Here is a 14,138-nt window from a genome sequence, read left to right on the forward strand (position 1 = left end):
ATCAATAACATTTCTCTTTTTCATCATTCTTTCAAGAGCCGACAATTTTAACATTCATAAACAACAAGATCAAAAATATGCACTGTTCAAGCATTCATTCAGAAAACAAAAAGTATTGTCACTACATCAATATAATTAAACTAATTTCAAGGATGAATTTGAAACTCATGTACTTCTTGTTCTTTTGAATTAAAAACATTTTTCATTTAAGAAATGTGAAGGATTCATGGAATTATTCATAGCCTTAAGACATAGTTATTAGAGACTAATGATCATGTAGTAAAGAACAAGGAAGTTAAGGAATGAGTCCACCTTTGTGATGGTGGCGCCTTCTCCTTGAAGGACCAATGGTGTTCTTGAGCTCCTCTATGTCTCTTCCTTGCCTTTGTTGCTCCTCCCTCATAGCTCTTTGATCTTCTCTAATCTCATTGAGAATGATGGAGTGTTCTTGGTGGTCCACCTTTAATTGGTTCATGTCATGACTCAATCCTTCTAGAGAAGTGTTGAGTTGTTCCCAATAGTTGTTTGGAGGAAAATGCATCCCTTGAGGCATCTCAAAGATTTCTTGATGATGAGCTTCCTCATGCGTCTCTTGAGATCCATGAATGGGCTCTCTTGTTTGCTCCATCCTTTTCTTAGTGATGGGCTTGTCCTCTTCAATGAGGATGTCTCCTTCTATGACAACTCCAGCTAAGTAGCATAGATGGCAAATGAGATGAGGAAAAGCTAGCCTTGCCAAGGTGGAGGGCTTTTCGGCTACTTTGTAGAGTTCTAGAGAGATGACTTCATGAACTTCTACTTCCTCTCCAATCATGATGCTATGGATCATGATGGCCTGATCCACAGTTACTTCAGATCGATTGCTAGTGGGGATGATGGAGCGTTGGATGAACTCCAACCAACCTCTAGCCATAGGCTTAAGGTTCAGTCTTCTTAATTGAACTGGCTTGCCTTTTGAGTCTCTTTCCATTGAGCTCCTTCCATACATATGTCCATGAGGACTTGGTCCAACCTTTGATCAAAGTTGACCCATCTAGTGTAAAGGCGTGCGTCTTCTTGCATCATAGGCAAGTTGAATGCCAACCATACATTTTCCGGACTGAAATCTAAGCATTTTCCCCAAACCATTGTAAGATAATTCTTTGGATTCGGGTTCATACTTTGATCGTGGTTCCTAGTGATCCATGCATTGGTATAGAACTCTTGAACCATTAAGATTCTGACTTGTTGAATGGAGTTGGTAAGAACTTCCCAACCTCTTCTTTGGATCTCATGTCGGATCTCCGGATACTCATCTTTCTTGAGCATGAAAGGGACCTCAGGGATCACCTTCTTCTTGGCCACAACTTCATAGAAGTGGTCTTGATGGGCTTTTGAGATGAATCTCTCCATCTCTCATGACTCGGAGGTGGAAGCTTTTGTCTTCCCTTTTCTCTTTCTAGAGGTTTTTCCAGTCTTAGGTGCCATTAATGGTTATGGAAAAACAAAAAAGCTATGCTTTTACCACACCAAACTTAGAATGTTGCTCATCCTCGAGCAAAAGAAGAAAGAATAGATGAAGAAGAAGAAGAAATGGAGGAGAGGGACAGAGATGTGTATTCGGCCAAGGGAGATAAGAGAGGGTAGTGATGTGTGAAAATGAAGAAGGATAGAGGGGTTTATATAGTGGAGGAAGAGGGGTTAGGGTTCGGTCATTTAGGGTGGGTTTGGGTGGGAAAGAGATTTTAAATTTGAAGATAGGTGGGGTTTATGGGGAAGAGTGGATGGATGTGAGTGGTGAAGAGGTGATAGGGAAGAGTGATTGAGGTGATTGGTGAATGATGTTTGGGGAAGAGTGTTATGAAAAGGTGTGAGAGAGAGGGAGAAGGTAGGTGGGGATCCTGTGGGGTCCACAGATCCTAATGTGTCAAGGATTTCTCATCCCTGCACCCTTTAGGCGTGTAAACGCCCTCTGTATACAATCCTGGCGTTTAACGTCAGACTGATGCTTGTTTCTGGCGTTAAACGCCACTTTGCTGCTTGTTTCTGGCATTTAACGCCAGCTTTCCCCAGGGTGCAATCCTGGCATTTGAACGCCAGAATGCTGCTTGTTTCTGGCATTCAACGCCAGCTTCATGCTCTGTTCTGGCATTAAACGCTAGCCAGATGCTCCTTACTGGCGTTCAAACGCCAGTAAGCTCTTCCTCCAGGGTGTGTTTTTTCTTCTACTATTTTTATTCTATTTTTAATTTTTGCAATTGTTTTGTGACTCCACATGATCATAAACCTAATAAATATAAAAGAATAATAGAAATATAGATAAATAAAAATTGGATTGCCTCCCAATAAGCATTTCTTTAATGTCAATAGCTTTACAGTGAGCTCTCATGGAGCTTCACAGATGTTCAGAGCATTTTTGGTACCTCCCAACACCAAACTTAGAGTTTGAATGTGGGGGTTTAACACCAAACTAAGAGTTTCGTTGTGGCTTCCCAACACCAAACTTATAGTTTAATTGTGGGGGCTTTGTTTGACTCTGTATTGAGAGAAGCTTTTCATGCTTTTTCTCCATTTTTATAGAAGGATAACCTTGAGCTTTAAACACAAGGTAGTCCCCATTCAATTGAAGGACTAGTTCACCTTTGTCAACATCAATCACAGCTTTTGCTATGGCTAGGAAGGGTCTTCCAAGAATAATGGATTCATTCTCCTCCTTCCCAGTGTCTAAGATTATGAAATCAGCAAGGATGTAAAGGTGTTTAACCTTTACCAACACGTCCTCTACCAATCCATAAGCTTGTTTTATTGACTTGTCTGCCATCTCTAATGAGATTCTTGCAGCTTGTACCTCAAAGATCCCCAGCTTCTCCATTACAGAGAGTGGCATAAGATTTATACCTGACACCAGGTCACACAGAGCCTTTTCAAAGGTCATGGCGCCTATGGTATAGGATATTAAAAATTTACCAAAATCTTATTTCTTTTGAGGTAGAGTTTTCTAAATCCATGTATCTAGGTCACTAATGAGCAAGGGAGGTTCACCTTTCCAAGTCTCATTACCAAACAACGCTTCATGATGGCTCCTAGATATTGAGCAACTTGCTCTTCAGTTACATCTTCATCCTCTTCAGAAGAAGAATAGTTCTCAGAGCTCATGAATGGCAGAAGGAAGTTTAATGGAATCTCTATGGTCTCTATATAAGGCTCAGATTCCTTTAGGTCCTCAATAGGGAACTCCTTTCTGTCTGGAGGATGTCCCATGAGGTCTTCCTCATTGGGATTCACGGCCTCCTCTTCCTCTTTGGATTCGGCCATTTTGATAATATCAATGGCCTTGTACTCTCTTTTTGGATTCTCTTCTGTATTGCTTGGGAGAGTACTAGGAGGAGTTTCAGTGATTTTCTTACTCAGCTGGCCCACTTGTGCCTCCAAATTTCTAATGGAGGACCTTGTTTCACTCATGAAACTTAAAGTGGCCTTAGATAGATCAGAGACTATGTTTGCTAAGCTAGATGGGCTCTGCTCAGAATTTTCTGTCTGTTGCTAAGAAGATGATAGAAAAGGCTTGCTATTGCTAAACATGTTTCTTCCACCATTATTAAAGCCTTGTTGAGGCTTTTGTTGATCCTTCTATGAAAAATTTGGATGATTTTTCCATGAGGAATTATAGGTGTTTCCATAAGGTTCACCCATGTAATTCACCTCTGCCATTGCAGGGTTCTCAAGATCATAAGCTTCTTCTTCAGAAGATGCCTCTTTAGTACTATTAGATGCATTTTACCATCCATTCAGACTCTGAGAAATCATGTTGACTTTCTGAGTCAACATTTTATTCTGAGCCAATATGGCATTCAGAGCATCAATTTCAAGAACTTCCTTCCTCTGAGGCGTCCCATTATTCATAGGATTCCTTTCAGAAGTGTACATGAACTGGTTATTTGCAACCATGTCAATGAGTTCTTGAGCTTCTGCAGGCATTTTCTTTAGGTGAATGGATCCACCTGCAGAATGGTCCAGTGACATCTTAGAGAACTCAGATAGACCATCATAGAATATATCCAAAATGTTCCACTCTGAAAGCATGTCAGAAGGACACTTTTTGGTCAACTACTTGTATCTTTCCCAAGCTTCATAGAGGGATTCACCATCTTTTTGCTTGAAGGTCTGAACATCCACTCTAAGCTTGCTCAGCTTTTGAGGAGGAAAGAACTTAGCCAAGAAGGCCGTGACCAGCTTATCCCAAGAGTCCAGACTATCTTTAGGTTGTGAGTCCAACCATGTTCTGGCTCTGTCTCTTACAGCAAAAGGGAAAAGCATAAGCCTGTAGACTTCAGGATCTACTCCATTAGTCTTAACAGTATCACAGATCTGCAAGAATTCAGTTAAAAACTAATAGGGATCTTTTGATGAATGTCTATGGAACTTGCAGTTCTGTTGCATCAGAGCAACTAGTTGAGGCTTCAGCTCAAAATTATTGCTCCAATGGCAGGGATTGAGATGCTTCTTCCATAAAAGTTAGAAGTAGGTGTAGTATAATCACCAAGCATCCTCCTTGCGCCTCCACCATTGTTATTGGGTTCAGCCATATCTCTTTCTTTTTCAAGATTCTCTGTAAGGTTTTCTCTGGATTGTTGTGCTTTAGCTTCTCTTAGCTTCTTCTTCAGAGTCCTTTCAGGTTCAGGATCTGCTTCAACAAGAATGTCCTTGTCCTTGCTCCTGCTCATATAAAAAAGAAAAGAACAGAAAAGAAGAGGAATCCTCTATGTCACAGTATAGAGATTTATTTATGTGAGTAGAAGAAGAAAAGAATAGAAGAAGGAGGAGAAAAATTCGAACACAGAAGAGAAGAGAGAGTTCGAATTTAAGATGAAGAGAAGTGTTAGTAAATGAATGAATAAATAGAAGAAGATGAGAGGGAGAGAATTTGAAAATTATTTTTGAAAAAATAGTTAGTGATTTTCGAAAATTAAAAGAAGAAATAAAATTAAAATTAAAATTTCGAACAATTAGTTAATTAAAAGAATTTTGAAAAAGAGGAGGGTGATTTTCGAAAATTAGAGAAAGAGAAAAGTAGTTAGGTGGTTTTGAAAAAGATAAGAAACAAACAAAAAGTCAATTAGTTAGTTGAAAAAGATTTGAAAATCAATTTTGAAAAGATAAGAAGTTAGAAACGATATTTTGAAATCAAATTTTTTTTTAAAAAGATATGATTTGGAAAGATATGATTAAACAGATATTATTAAAATATATTTTGAAAAACATTTGATTTTTAAAATTGATGACTTGACTAACAAGAAACTAAAGATATGATTCTAGAATTTAAAGATTGAACCTTTCTTAACAAGAAAGTAACAAACTTCAAATTTTTTAATCAATCACATTAATTGTTAGTAAAGTTTCGAAAATTATGAGATAAAATAAGAAAAAGATTTTAAAAATCAAATTTAAAAGTTTTCAAAAATAATAAAAGGAAAAAGAGAAGATTTGATTTTGAAAAAGATTTTGAAAAGATATGATTTTTTTTAAAATTGAAATCTTGGCTTGACTAACAAGAAACAACTTATTTTTAAAAAATTTTGACTAAGTCAACCCAAAGATTTCGAAATTTATGAGTAAAATAAGGAAAATATATTTTTTATTTTTGAATTTTTAATGATGAGAGAGAAAAACACAAAAATGACTCACAACATGAAAATTATGAATCAAAACACATGATGCATGCAATAACACTATGAATGTCAAGATGAACACCAAGACCACTTTGAAGATCAAGATGAACATCAAGACTTATTTTTGAAAATTTTCAAGAAAAGAAAAACATGCAAGACACCAAACTTAAAAATTTTCAATGCTTAGACACTATGAATGCAAAAATACATATGAAAAACAACAAAAGACACAAAACAAGAAAAATATGAAGATCAAACAAGAAGACTTATCAAGAACAACTTGAAGATCATGAAGAACACATGCATGAATTTTTGAAAAATGCAAAAGTTTTTAAAATATGCAATTGGCACCAAATTTAAAAATTAACTCTAGACTCAAACAAGAAACACAAAATATTTTTGGTTTTTATGATTTTATAAATTTTTTGTATTTTAATTTTTTTTCAAAAATTAAGTTTTTGAAAAATGAAAACAAAGAGAAAATTTTTTTGAAAAATTTTTGAAAACTTTTTTGAAAAAAAATTACCTAATCTGAGCAACAAGATGAACCGTCAGTTGTCCAAACTCGAACAATCCCCGGCAACGGCGCCAAAAACTTGGTGCGCGTAAATTGTGATCATCAACAATGGTGCCAAAGACTTTGAGCTCTCAAACACATGAATCACACTTTGTCACAACTTCACACAACTAACCAGCAAGTGCACTGGGTCGTCCAAATAATACCTTACGTGAGTAAGGGTCGATCCCACGGTGATTGTTGGTATGAAGCATGCTATGGTCATCTTGTAAATCTCAGTTAGGCGAATTCAAATAGTTATAATGGTTTTCGAATATAATGATAAATAAAGCATAAAATAAAGATAGAGATACTTATGTAAATCATTGGTGGGAATTTCAGATAAGTGTATGGACATGCTTTGTTCAGAAGCAAAAAGCTACAAGTCCCGCTCATCTAATTATAATTAAAATTCATTGATATTTTGGAATTTATAGTATATTCTCTTCTTTTTATCCTATTTGATTTTCAGTTGCTTGGGGACAAGCAACAATTTAAGTTTGGTGTTGAGATGAGCGGATAATTTATACGCTTTTTGGCATTGTTTTTAGGTAGTTTTTAGTAAGTTCTAGCTACTTTTAGGGATGTTTTCATTAGTTTTTATGTTAAATTCACATTTCTGGACTTTACTATGAGTTTGTGTGTTTTTCTATAATTTCAGGTAATTTCTGGCTGAAATTGAGGGACTTGAGCAAAACTCTGAAAAAGGCTGACAAAAGGACTGCTGATGCTGTTGGAATCTGACCTTCCTGCACTCAAAATAAATTTTCTGGAGCTACAGAACTCCAAATGGCGCGCTCTCAATGGCGTTGGAAAGTAGACATCCAGAGCTTTCCAGCAATATATAATAGTTCATACTTTATTCGGGAATTGACGACGTAAAGTGGCGCTCAACGCCAAGTACATGCTGCTGTCTGGAGTCAAACGCCAGAAACACGTCATAACCCGGAGTTGAACGCCAGAAACACGCTATAACTCGGCGTTCAACTTCAAGAGAAGCCTCAGCTCGTGGATAGATCAAGCTCAGCCCAAACATACACCAAGTGGGCCCTGAAAATGGATTTATGCATCAATTACTTACTCATGTAAACCCTAGTAGCTAGTCTAGTATAAATAGGATAAGTTACTATTGTATTAGACATCTTTGGTCTCAGTTTTGTTTTATTCTTTATCTTAAGAGGCTATTGATCACATTTTAGGGGGCTGGCCATTCGGCCATGCCTGAACCTTTCACTTATGTATTTTCAACGGTGGAGTTTCTGCACACCATAGATTAAGGGTGTGGAGCTCTGCTGTACCTCAAGTTTCAATACAATTACCATTACTTTCTATTCAATTCTCTTTTATTCTTATTCCAAGATATACGTTGCACTTCAAACTTGATGAATGTGATGATTCGTGACACTCATCATCATTCTCACCTATGAACGCGCGTGACTGACAACCACTTTCGTTCTACCTTAGGCCGGGCGCATATCTCTTAGATTCTCCAACAGAATCTTCATGGTATAAGCTAGATAGATGGCAGCATTCATGAGAATCCGGAAAGTCTAACCTTGTCTGTGGTATTCCGAGTAGGATTTCGGGAATCCGGAAAGTCTAACCTTGTCTGTGGTATTCCGAGTAGGATTCCGGTATTGAATGACCGTGACGAGCTTCAAACTCCTGAAGGCTGGGCATTAGTGACAGACGCAAAAGAATCAAGGAATTCTATTCCAACCTGATTGAGAACCGACAGATGATTAGCCGTGCTGTGACAGAGCATTTGGACCATTTTCACTGAGAGGATGGGATGTAGCCATCGACAAGGGTGATGCCTCCAGACGATTAGCCATGCAGTGACAGTGCATAGGACCATTTTCCCGAGAGGATGAAAAGTAGCCATTGACGACGGTGATGCCCTACATACAGCTTGCCATGGAAAGGAGTAAGAAGGATTGGATGAATGTAATAAGAAAGCAGAAATACAAGAGGAGCACAGCATCTCCATACGCCAATCTGAAATTCCCACTATTGATTTACATAAGTATTTCTATTCCTTTTTTTATTTTATTTATCTTTATTTATCCAATCTAATCACATTTGACTTTATGAGTCCACTTAACTGGGATTTACAAGATGACGATAGCTTGTTTCATACCAACAATCTCTGTGGGATCGACCCTTACTCACGTAAGGTATTACTTGGATGACCCAGTACACTTGCTGGTTAAGTTGAATGGAGTTGTGTCCACACATAGCCAATAGCCATTAAATAAATCTCATGCAAATACAAAGAGGGTCACAATTTCGTCCACCAGTGTCTAACTTCTATATTATAGGAAATAAATTAATGTAGCATATATGTCATGAGACCGAAATGGAATTTCTAATATATATATATATATATATATATATATATATATATATATATATATATATATATAGAGATTTCCAATTCTCCATTGCTAATATATTTCACATCGCAAGACTACTGCTGCTGCTATTTTACTAGTGCTTTCTTTCTCTTTAATACCAGTTTTAGACCAAAATTAGTGTTTTTTAATGTTGGAACAGGATCAGGAAGGATAGAACTAAGACATCTGCTATTGGGATCCTGGACCGTCAAATTTAATTAAAGCATTTCCCATATATATATATATATATATATATATATATATATATATATATATACTTTGACTTTTTTATGATAAGGATTTATTTTTAAGAATCAAAACTTTTCTAACTATTAAAATTACTTTTCAAACATTATTATTATTCCACAAGAGTCTAGCAGATTTTCCACCAATGACAGCTTAGAAGGAATAGTTACTAGATGTAGTGCAGATAAAACAATTAGAGCTTGGTGATAAAATATAATAATTTAAATTTTTAACACCATAACAGATATAGACTAAAATAAAATCAAGTCAATCCTACAATCTACTGGACTCCAAATTAATGCGAGTTTTTTTCTCTTCTTTTTTAATAGGTTAATGCAAGTGGTTCAGTTCATAACAAAGGTTGGACCCTTGAAACTGTCGACCATAAGGATTCCAAGGAGCCTGAGGTATTGAGAATTAGGGGTTTTAAATTTAACAAAGTTGATCAGCTAGAAGCAAAATACACCGAGCCTGGCAAGTTTACCCTTAAGCCTTGAACTTGCATATGCTCTTAAGAAATTTTAGCCTCTCATCTGTAAGTGTTGTTATGAACTGGGTTTGTAAGTCTTTAGTATTTTTTTAGTTTAATATTTTTTGGATGACTGGTTGTAAGTTTTTAGTATTTTTTGGACTTCCGACTTGATTTCAAGTGGCAGAAGCACATTTCAAGTGACTTGTATTTGCTTGCTTTCGTTTATAATAATCTCTGGCCCACGCGGTGGAATTTTGAGGTCAAGTGAAAATGAAGGTTTATATTTATTAATTCCTTGAAGTCAACCTGGAATTTTCTCATTAGAATTTTCTATATGAATGCAGAGAGAAGATTCATATAAGTATTGTTGGAAGTGAGAGAGTTAAAAGGTGGAGCTTCCTTGCGGCATCGCCACATTCAGTTAGTTTTTTTCTTAGTTTATATTTATTTTTACTACTGCACAAACTATATTTTTATTGCATGGTAATTTTCATAGTTTAGTATTTATTGCATTGTAGATAAAATTAAGGATATACTCTTATTTGAAATTTGAAGGAATATTCTTATATTGGTTCAATGGATAAGTCATGGATCACAAATCCACGAAACTCAATAGATTATGAGCGAGGGGTTAGGAGGTTTATTGATTTTTCCTTCGAAAATAGTTTAGCTGAAGCAACTGTATGCCCTTGTTTGAAGTGCGGTTTTAGAAAAAAAAGTGACAAAGGGTGATATGTACGATTGGTGCGCGAAATTGTGAACAATACTTTTTCACAACTCAAATAATCCCCGGTAATGGCTCCAAGAACTTGGTGGCTCAATACCATGGCATTACACAACTTCGCACAACTAACCAGCAAGTGCACTGGGTCGTCCAAGTAATAAACCTTACGTGAGTAAGGGTCGATCCCACGGAGATTGTTAGTATTGAAGCAAGCTATGGTCATCTTGTAAATCTTAGTCAGGCAAACTCAAATATATATGATGATGAACGAAAATAACATAAAAGATAAGGATAGAGATACTTATGTATATCATTGGTGTAAGAGCTTCAGACAAGTGTATGAAGATGCCTTCCCTTCCGTCTCTCTGCTTTCCTAATGCCTTCATCCAATCCTTTCTTACTCCTTTCCATGGCAAGCTCGTGTAAGGTTTCACTGTTGTCAGCAGCTACCTCCCATCCGCGCAGTGAAAGCTAATGCACACACTCTGTCACAGTGCTGCCAATCACCGGTTTGGTTCCCTCCCCTACCGGAATAGAATAACTCTTTTGCGTCTGTCACTAACGCCCAGTAGGTTACAGGTTTGAAGCACGTCACAGTCATTCAATCATTGAATCCTACTCAGAATACCACAGACAAGGTTTAGACCTTCCGGATTCTCTTGAATGCCGCCATCAGGTCCTGCCTATACCACGAAGATTCCGAAGAATCCAAGAGATATTCACTAAGCCTCAGATGCTTGTAGAACAAGAATGGTTGTCAGTCACCTTGTTCATGGGTGAGAATGGTGATGGGCGTCAATCATCACCTTCATCATGTTGAAGAACAAGTGATATCTTGGATAAAGAACAAGCGGAATTGAATAGAAGAACAATAGTAATTGCATTAACACTCGAGGTACAGCAGAGCTCCACACCTTAATCTATGGTGTGTAGAAACTCCACCGTTGAAAATACATAAGCATAAGGTCCAGGCATGGCCGAATGGCCAGCCTCCCAATGATCTAAGATAGCATAAAACTCAAAGATAGCTACCAAGATGTTCTAAGATGTCCAAATACAATAGTAAAAGGTCCTACTTATAGAAAACTAGTACATAGATGAGTAAATGACATAAAAATCCACTTCCGGGCCCACTTGGTGTGTGCTTGGGCTGAGCAATGAAGAAATTTCGTGTAGAGACTCTCCTTGGAGTTAAACGCCAGCTTTAGTGCCAGTTTGGGCGTTTAACTCCCATTTGGGTGCCAGTTCCAGCGTTTAACGCTGGGATTTCTTGAGGTGACTTTGAACGCCGGTTTGGGCCATCAAATCTTGGGCAAAGTATGGACTATCATATATTGCTGGAAAGCCCAGGATGTCTACTTTCCAACGCCGTTGAGAGCGCGCCAATTGGGCTTCTGTAGCTCCAGAAAATTCGCTTTGAGTTCAGGGAGGTCAGAATCCAACAGCATCTGCAGTCCTTTTGAGTCTCTGGATCAGATTTTTGCTCAGGTCCCTCAATTTCAGCCAGAAAATACCTGAAATCACAGAAAAACACACAAACTCATAGTAAAGTCCAGAAAAGTAAATTTTAACTAAAAACTAATAAAAATATACTAAAAACTAACTAGATCATATCAAAAACATACTAAAAACAATGCCAAAAAGTATACAAATCATCCGCTCATCACAACACCAAACTTAAATTGTTGCTTGTCCCCAAGCAACTGAAAATCAAATAAGATAAAAGGAAGAGAATATGCAATGAATTCCAAAAACATCTGTGAAGATCAGTATTAATTAGATGAGCGGGGCTTTTAACTTTTTGCCTCTGAACAGTTTTGGCACCTCAATCTCTCCTTTGAACTTCAGAATGGTTGGCTTCTTTAGGAACTTAGAATCCAGATAGTGTTAATGATTCTCCTAGTAAAGTATGATGATTCTTGAACATAGCTATTTATTGAGTCTTGGCTGTGGCCCAAAGCACTCTGTCTTTCCAGTATTACCACCGGATACATACATGCCACAGACACATAATTGGGTAAACCTTTTCAGATTGTGACTTAGCTTTGCTAAAGTCCCCAATTAGAGGTGTCCAGAGTTCTTAAGCACACTCTTATTTGCCTTGGATCACAACTCTTATTATTATTTTTTTTTCGTTTTCTCTTTTTTTTTTTTTTGAATAGCAATGCTTTTTCTTGCTTCAAGAATCATTTTATTGATTTTTCAGATCCTCAATAACATGTCTCCTTTTTCATCATTCTTTCAAGAGCCAACATTCATGAACCACAAATTCAAGATACATATGCACTGTTTAAGCATACATTCAAAGAACAAAAATATTGCCACCACATCAAAATAATTAAACTATTATAAAATTCAAAATTCATGCAATTCTTCCTTTTTCAATTAAGCACATTTTTATTCAAGAAAGGTGATGGATTCATAGGACATTCATAACTTTAAGGCATAGACACTAAGACACTAATGATCACAAGACACAAGCATGGATAACATAAAGCATAAAAATCGAAAAACATGAGAATAAAGAACAAGGAAATCAAGGAATGGGTCCACCTCAGTGATGGCGGCTCTTCCTTGCTTTTGAAGGTCCTATGGAGTGCTTGAGCTCCTCAATGTCTCTTCCTTGCCTTTGTTGCTCCTCTCTCATGATTCTTTGTTCTTCTCTAATTTCATGGAGGAGAATGGAGTGTTCTTGGTGCTCCACCCTTAGTTGTCCCATATTGGAACTCAACTCTCCTAGGGAGGTGTTTAGTTGCCCCCAATAGTCTTGTGGAGGAAAATTCATCCCTTGAGGAATCTCAGGGATCTCATGATGAGTGGGATCTCTTGTGTACTCCATCCTTTTCTTAGTGATGGGCTTGTCCTCATCAATGGTGATGTCTCCCTCTATGTCAACTCCCACTGAATAACAGAGGTGACAAATGAGGTGAGGAAAGGCTAACCTTGCCAAGGTAGAGGTCTTGTCCGCCACCCTATAGAGTTCTTGGGCTATAACCTCATGAACCTCTATTTCTTCTCCAATCATGATGCTATGAATCATGATGGCCCGGTCTATGGTAACTTCGGACCGGTTGCTAGTGGGAATGATTGAGCGTTGTATGAACTCTAACCATCCTCTAGCCACGGGTTTGAGGTCATGCCTTCTCAATTGGACCGGCTTTCCTCTTGAATCTTGCTTCCATTGTGCACCCTCTTCACATATGACTGTGAGGACTTGGTCCAACCTTTGATCAAAGTTGACCCTTCTAGTGTAAGGATGCTCATCTCCTTGCATCATAGGCAAGTTGAACGCCACCCTCACACTTTCCGGACTAAAATCCAAGTATTTCCCCCGAACCATAGTAAGATAATTCTTTGGATCCGGGTTCACACTTTGGTCATGGTTCTTGGTGATCCATGCATTGGCATAGAACTCTTGAACCATCAAGATTCCGACTTGTTGAATGGGGTTGGTAAGTACTTCCCAACCTCTTCTTCGGATCTCATGGCGGATCTCCGGATATTCACCCTTTTTGAGTGAAAAGGGGACTTCGGGGATCACCTTCTTCAAGGCTACAACTTCATAGAAGTGGACTTGATGCACCCTTGAGAGGAATCTATCCATCTCCCATGACTCGGAGGTGGAAGCCTTTGCCTTCCCTTTCCTCTTTCTAGAGGTTTCTCCGGCCTTGGATGCCATAAATGGTTATGAAAAAGCAACGCTTTTACCACACCAAACTTAAAATGTTTGCTCGTCCTCGAGCAAAAGAAGAAAGAAGAGAGTAGAAGAAGAAGAAATGAGGAAGAGGGAGATGGTAGTGTGTTCGGCCAAGAAGGGAAGAAAGGGTGTTTAGGTTGTGGAAAATGAAGGGGTAAAGAGGGGTTTATATAGGAAAGAGGGGGATGAGGGTTCGGCCATTTGAGGGTGGGTTTGGGAGGGAAAGTGGTTTGAATTTGAAGGGTGAGGTTGGTGGGGTTTTATGAAGGATGGATGTGAGTGGTGAAGAGAAAGATGGGATTTGATAGGTGAGGGGTTTTTGGGGAAGAGGTGTTGAGGTGATTGGTGAATGGGGGAAGAAGAGAGAGAGTGATGGTAGGGTCCTGTGGGGTCCACAGA

The 14,138-nt window shown here is 38.0% G+C and overlaps 1 non-coding gene across 1 annotated transcript; it reads left to right on the forward strand.

The window, feature by feature from the left end:
- The first annotated feature begins 4,056 nt into the window (after window positions 1–4,056).
- On the forward strand, window positions 4,057–4,164 carry LOC130942853 (small nucleolar RNA R71). The gene has a single exon (XR_009071401.1). It is a non-coding gene; the product is annotated as a small nucleolar RNA R71 (small nucleolar RNA).
- Window positions 4,165–14,138: the final 9,974 nt, after the last annotated feature.

The sequence above is a fragment of the Arachis stenosperma genome, chromosome 7 (assembly GCF_014773155.1).
Source record: "Arachis stenosperma cultivar V10309 chromosome 7, arast.V10309.gnm1.PFL2, whole genome shotgun sequence".
In the NCBI taxonomy this organism is placed as follows: Eukaryota; Viridiplantae; Streptophyta; class Magnoliopsida; order Fabales; family Fabaceae; genus Arachis; species Arachis stenosperma.